The following is a 7,719-nucleotide window of genomic DNA, read 5'->3' on the forward strand; positions in this document are numbered from 1 at the left end:
CTCAAAAATTGTTCCTGTTTTTTCTCCCTCCAGCAGTTCTGCACATAAAACGTAAAGATCTTATTGTACCAGTATAGTTTACTTGCCTTGATAAAATTAATTTTCGAAGGAAATAATCCTCTCTCATATTTTGGAAAATACTTAAGGCGAGACCAATTTGATCAGTTGTTTTACGGGCCCGACTGACCCTGAAATTCCAAAAATCGAAATAAAAATAAAATTCATTTTGGTTGTACATTTTTATTTTGATTGTTTAACAGACTCCCAAATTTTTGTAGTTTTTCCAAGGTTTTGAGAATTTTATGTTTAATTCTTTATTTTTATCCATAGATTCGACCTTTTTGTGCCTTTTTATTTTCTATTTCGCATTTTCGTCAAGACGTAGTAGTTTTTGCTGCCTTTATTGGAGATTTTATAGGTGAAATTCTACTTTTATTTTTATTTTTTCACCGACAGACTGACCCTCTTTTTGGGGTTGCTTTCCCGTAAAACAACAAATTAATTTGGCCTCGCCAACCCTATTATTATCAGGCTTTTTTGAATGTTGTATTATCAAGGGGGTGTTTTCCTACAGGTCTGAATAACTTTTCATCTAGAAGTGCTATGAACAAAACTTTTCCAGGGATGTTCTCTGCAATGATAGGAACTCATAATAAGAATTTTAGGTTGATGACGTCATCGTAACGGTGATGACGTCATCATAAAATTTTGACCTTCCGCTGACCAGTCGAAAAATTGGGTTTACTAAAATCGCAATAAAATCTCAACAAATTAAGATTTTTAAATTTTGTTTTGATTTTCTGAAAGCAAATAAGCTGCACTTTATCATAATTGCTGGTTTTATCAGAGATTTGAAATTGTCTCTTTAAATCCATGCTGAATGTGAGTAACATCCGAAAAGTTTGATGACGTCACTTTTGCTGACGTTTTTTCGAAATTTTTTAAATTTTTTATTTGAAAACTGTTATTACTACCTAAAATTTGTCAAAGTTTGAGCTTTATAACATTTCTACATCAAAAGTTATGGGCCTTGAAAGAAATTGTGCTTTTAAGGGATTTGAGCTTGACTTTGTATCATGTGTTCATAATAAACCATAAAACCTGATCTGTTTGACCTATGACTATACAATTTTCGTTGACCTATAACAAAGATTGCTTTCCTGGTGGATTATTCGACCCCCGTCCTGATAAAAATAGGGTTAAGACATATCCAACACCCCTGTTTCGCAGCATTGTTGGAACTTTTTTATTCAGTGGGGATAAGAATTCTTATTGAAATCCCAATGGGGATATAAATTATATTGTTCCAAGGTTAAAAAATCCATTAGGGATGGTTTTGGAGTGCAATTTTTAGACATCAATTTTTGAGTGGGGATGAAATCAAAGTTCATTTCCCAGTTGGGCTCAAAATTCAGGGTTTTTTACCACCGGGAGCCTATTTTTGCCAAATTTTTCAGTAGGGTGTGAACGTTATATAAACGTTGAAATAACGTTGCGTGCCAGCTGAATATGATATTGAGCATATGATCTGCTATCACCCATATCTTCAGGATTTAATCGCAGAGAAATATGACTTCTTACATAACATTGTTATATCTAGAACATCAATTGAGGATGATACATGTGGCAACGGATGTCCAGTGTTCACCTCATCCGAAAACTCCGATGATAACCATCTCATTAAACACGCATTTGAAATCACAAATGCAACATTAATGGTGGTCAAAGAAATGGGTAAAACTTGCATTCATCGGGCTTTCAAAGCTACCGATATTCTGAACTGGCCGATTCCACAATTGGGAGTCGAAGAACATTCAAGTGTTCTTCAATACAATTTGAATTCATTTCAACGGGCAATAATCCCAGTTCCAAGAGATGGTGATTGTTGTTTCAGAAGTATCCTTATTCAAATAAACCAAACGATTGAGTCTGCGGAAAACACTGACAAGCTAAAGCAGCAGCTCAAGGATCTTTGCCTTGGTAGTGGTATGGATGATGACATATTACAGCTTAGGTATCTATCTATGTTTGTCCAATTTTCCAATTCTTGATTTTATTTTTGTGCTCATCACTTTAATTTTTAATCACATTTTCATGAGAGTGAAGAGATATCGACGCGTTATGTAATGTTAATTGCTATTAGTAATTACGCGCTCAATTCGAATCTATGATCTGTTCCCTCCTAGTGAGGAGTTTAATACCCTTATAACAACCGTATTTTATAAGCATTGAATACTGAAATTCAAATAACGACCACGCAAGAAAGATAAGCAAACGATTCGATCAAGTTTAGACCCGGAAATCAATTATCATTCCGACTTTAAAGTATGAAAAGAGAAGTTCAATGATTCTGAAAGAAGTTATTTGACGATTCTCTTACAAAGAATCGCTCGCTCACTCGCTGACTGAAAGTGAAAGTAGTGAAACTGAAACTGTCAGTCACTAAACGCAGGCGCAAACGCCTATACCCGTTCTTCTATATCTCAGCCTTGAATAATCGCTTGTGGTAAAAAAAGATTGAAGAAAAAAGAACTTTAAAAAGTTCTTATTAAGTGATGCTATCATAGCTTATCTAAACGTTACACAGAGAGCGGAGGTAATATATGCTAGTTACTTGTTTGATTGACCTTCATTATAATAGAAAGAAAATTAAAAAAAGAAATTTGAAGAATTGAAAAATTTGACACCCATCGGGATCGAACTCGTCACCCATTCTTATGAGACAGACGCTCTAACCGCTTGAGCTAACCACGCTTGAGAGTGTGAGGGAAAGCATGAACTTATAAGGAAGAAAAAGGAAAGAAAGAAACGAGAAAAAAATTAGTTCCCGCTTTGATGTTATTATCACGTCACGCCCACATTCCTTTCCACACGTCAGCAATCTAGTTTTTATAAATATAAAAACTAGATTGTAAGGAAGATTCTAAAAAAAGAATAGTTGTTTTCTTAGACGACTACGTTACTTCTAGACTACTCTCGGGTTCCTAATAGCCGGGGGATTGGGGGTTGGAATAAAAATGTCCTGGGTGGAAAATTTTTGAAATGGAGGCTAATACAGCAGAATTGAGGCAAAAAAGGGAATTTTTATTAACATTTTCCCAAAAATTAATAAGTGGGGGGGGGGGGGTTGGAATAAGAATGTCCTGGGTGGAAAATTTTCGAAAAATTAATTAGCGGGGGGGGGCGACTATTAGGTACCCGAGAGTATATATGGTGAAGATCAGAGATCTGACCTCAAGGAGAGAAAGTGTTGAAAATACTAAATAAAATAAAGATGAAACATAAAAAGGGACTAATATTTTTATAATTATACCAGCGAGCTCCATTGTTGGAGTATGAACCTATAGAAACAACGCGCGCCAATATCTGATCTTTGCCTTTCATGTTTGCTGCTGTTTGCTCTCTTCTATTTTGAAATCTTAACGATATGATTAGTTGATTTCGATCACGTGTGTAAATTTTTGAGAAGGGTCATGAGATGTTGTGACAAAAAACTTCGTCCAAAACAGACAAAATGGCGACTGATCCTGTGGTTGAAGTGTCTCTTGGAGTCAAAATTGATGAAGATTTTAATGAAGACGAAGCTGAAATCTTGCTGGAAACTGCTGAATTTACAGGAACGGACTATCATTTTACAGAGCTGTGTCTAGAAGATGTTGATTGGAGTGTTTGCGATTTTTCAGTGGAATTGAAAGACGAAGTTAAACACCAACTGTCTCTAAACTTTTGGCTGAAGAGGATGCCTGGTCAAGAGACAAGAAGAAAAAACTAAAGAAAGCATCCAAGATCAAACTCCAAAAACTAAAGGAAAGAAACAACCACCTATAAAGAAGAAAGAACCCAAGGAAATAATAATTTATGTTTGTGCGCATTGTCGAAATAAACATCAAAAGTTTGGATGTTACAAAAAGCACCTTAAGAAATTTCACGGTACGTAATGATAATGAACAAGTATTTCCTTTCCTTTGGTCCCTAAGTTATGAAAAATAAAATTGAAATCCCAGGTTGCATGTATGCAATTTTTACTTTTCATGTCATAGTTTCACTAAAATCTACAAACAACATAAATATTTTTTCCTTGCTGTTCTCAGGAGAAGACATAACATCAAGTAACGGTGTAAATCAAAGCAGAGAAAACCCCACTGATTGTGCAGAAAGTAAAGCAGAAAAAGGTTGTTTATGATATTTTCTTATCGTAGTGTAGCAACTTTTCTTTGTTATTGGATATTCCCTCTTTCTTTTATAGGAACAATGTAACCTTTGCTGTTCTCAGGAGAAGACATAACATCAAGTAACGGTGTAAATCAAAGCAGAGAAGACCCAACTGATCGTGCAGAAAGTAAAGCAGAAAAAGGTTGTTTATGATATATTTTCTTATCGTAGTGTAGCAACTTTTCTTTAAAACTTTTGGTAACCATGTCAAAAAGGGTGCAGATAAATTGTTGCAACTAAAGGAATCGGACGCTTTCATGCAAGCCTGTTAATATTGCTACGCGGAAACTCTATGGAATGGGGAAACCAAAGAGTCTGTTAAATTGCGCGCCTGCGCGCTCCTTGCGCGGATCTAATATTTGGCGCGCCCTACTTTTTAGCGTGCCCTAATTTTTAGCGCGCCCTAATTTTTGCGCGCCTTATAATCTTTTACCCGTTTTTTATTTAACAAGTGTCTTGAAAAGTTTCTAAATGCCTGTATAATTTGTTGCAAACCCTTTGCAAATGCAAAGAACCAGACACACATAGTCTGAATCGTAGTCCTATATAAAAGAAACTTTTTTTCGCTAGAGGATGAGCAGAAGCCTACCAGACACAATGCTTTTTCTTGTTTATTTGAATGGAAAAAATAGGACATACTTTTGGGGATAAATTTTGACTTTTCTCCAAATTATTGGAAGTAATGTGCTAAATTTTCATTAAAAATTTCAAACGAAATTACAATAATGGTTGGGTATGCAGAAGCAAGAGGATACTATGTATGAAAATCGGTTTTGTAAAGAATACTACATAGGAGATTATTTTGACCATACTAAATGGTTTCGATCTTGTTATTTATTTTGTAAAATCTTTTGATTTACACTTTACGAGTTAGCATTTTATTATTTGTTCAAATTCTATTCTATTCTTTGATTTACAACTTTGACATGCAAAACTGCATGCACCATTATCTATAAGCGCTCCAGAATTTAAATAATTGAAAACATTTTAACCCTTTGTGCGGATTTTCGTTCACTAGTTGACCAAATATGGCTAAAAAAGTGAATTTCTGGAAAACCTTGGCATTTTTTTTACTTCAATGGCCATATTTCTCCAAAAAGACCAAATTTACAACTTTGTTGTCTTGATTTTGAAAGTGAAAGTTTCAATCAACTTAGGCTAAAATGAAGATTTCAAATCGAAAATGGGGCTGGCAGGAAGGCTTTGCCCTCCTGCTCCTGCATACCCAACCATTATTGTAATTTCGTTTGAATTTTTTAAATGAAAATTTAGCACACCAAAACCAAAAAAAAGCATTGTGTGTGGTAGGCTTCTGCTCATCCTTTAGCGAAAAAAGTTTCTTTTATATATAGGAAGTATATATTTTTTCCTTTTTTTTTCTTTATAATATAGGTTACACGGTACACTAACGAACAAATAAGACGAAACACTACTGACAAAAAATAATAGCCTTATCCCCCCGCTAGACACCAAAAAGGGATATCGCCAGAGGTACAAGGTTATATGAAAGAAAAAGAGTTTTTGTTTATAAAATTGATATAAAAAAAAAACATTAGGAATAGATGAAAAAGGTGAGCTATGATTGTTTGAGATTAAAATAGTTTAAAATAGTGCCCACTGAACCTACCAGTTTCATGCATAAAAGTAACAAAGGAACAAAGAATTGCTTGGTTTAGAAGTGAAGATAGGCTTTCATCACCATATAATAAAAGCCGACAAAATTTAGAGGGTTTAAGTGGGAAAAAAAATTATGCCTAAGGTATGAAGCTTGTTGAATAGAGATTGTCTTTCATGGGAATATATAGAGCAATGCAAAATAAAAGTGTTGTGAACTTTCAACAGAGTTTGTCCGATAACCACAGAAAGGGTCTAAAGTATCACGAAAACCGTGCCTAAACTTGTGCTCATTGAGATGACTGAATCCAACACGAAGCCTTTTGAGAAGGACAACACCTTGATTATCAGGGACATCAAAAACATGACACTGGCTCGGTCTCAAAAATTTATAAATACCTTTCTTAAAGGTTTTGATGGAAGGTAGATTTCTTATATCATCGTCCAGGATATTCCATTGAGATATGCAGTAGGGAAAGAAAGTGTTTCGGAAACGTTCAGTCCGTATATTAAGAGGATAAATATGATTTCTTGTTCTCAGAGCTATGGGTGCTATAAGCCTTGCTGGCAGGTAGTTACGTAAATAAGACGGAGTCAAGTTGTTTATGATTTTATAGAAGAATGTCATTCTTCTTGCAAAACGCCTGTCAGCAAGGCTTTCAAGACCAAGCTCAGAGTATATTTTATCCTGAGACGTTCCACGAAAACAGCCTGTGATGGCTAAACAGGCATTGTATTGAATGGTTTCCAGCTTCTGCACAAAAGAGGCATTACCTGGATGGTCATATATGATATCACCGTAGTCAAGATGAGGTCTAATGAAAGATTTATAAATAGTTAGCAGAGATTTCCTAGGCACATGTTTGCGAAGTCTGTTAATGAGGCCAATAACTTTATTAGCCTTTTTGATCTTCTCATCAAGATGGCGATTAAAAGAAAGTTTTGAATCCAGGATAAGACCAAGATGTTTCTGTTGCTCACTGGCATTTATGTCATTATTATTGAAAGAGATCACAGGAGCATTAGCAGGGTTGAATCTACAACTGAAATAGACTTCTACAGCTTGTTTTGTTGGGTCAGGGTTAAATGACATCTTCCATTGACGAGTCCACTCACTTATCCTGGAAAGATCTCTATTCAGTGCCTCAAGACTCCAAAGTTGATCCAAGACTAGAGAAAATAATGAAGTATCATCAGCAAAGATTTTAGGCTTGGACTAAAGATTAACTGGGAGATCATTGATGTAAATCAAAAAGAACAAAGGACCTAGAATTGAGCCTTGAGGAACCCCAGCATTAACCCGCTTCCACTCCGATGTTTCCCCATTTAACACAACTCTTTGATACCTATCAGTAAGAAAGTTTTGCATTAAGGAAAGCAAAGGCCCTGTCACCCCATAGGATTTAAGTTTGAAAATTAAACCATCATGCCATACCCGATCGAATGCTTTTGAGATATCCAAGAACACCCATCTTGTGTCTAACGGAGGGTCCACGTCAAAACCTGTATAAATGTCATGCGTTATGAATAACAACTGAGAAATGCAAGAGTCCCCTTCCCGAAAGCCAGACTGATATGGCGAAAAAAGAGTGTTTGTTTCAAAATATCTGTAAAGTGCATCATAGATACACTTTTCAAATATTTTTGCAAACACCGGAAGAAGAGAGACTGGTCTATAGTTCTTAGGAGTGCTCCTGTCACCTTTCTTGTAGACAGGAACGACATTGCCTTTCTTCCACTGCGATGGGAAGATACCAGAGGTTAAGGAATGTTGAAAAATCTTAAGTAAAGGTTTAACTAAGGAAACCCCACAGATCCTAACCATACGAGTAGAAACGTTATCCCAACCATGGGCCTTATTTATGTTTAGAGAATTTATTATGGACTCTATTT

This window comes from Clytia hemisphaerica, unplaced genomic scaffold (assembly GCF_902728285.1).
Source record: "Clytia hemisphaerica strain Z4C2 unplaced genomic scaffold, Clytia hemisphaerica genome assembly, whole genome shotgun sequence".
Taxonomy (NCBI): domain Eukaryota; kingdom Metazoa; phylum Cnidaria; class Hydrozoa; order Leptothecata; family Clytiidae; genus Clytia; species Clytia hemisphaerica.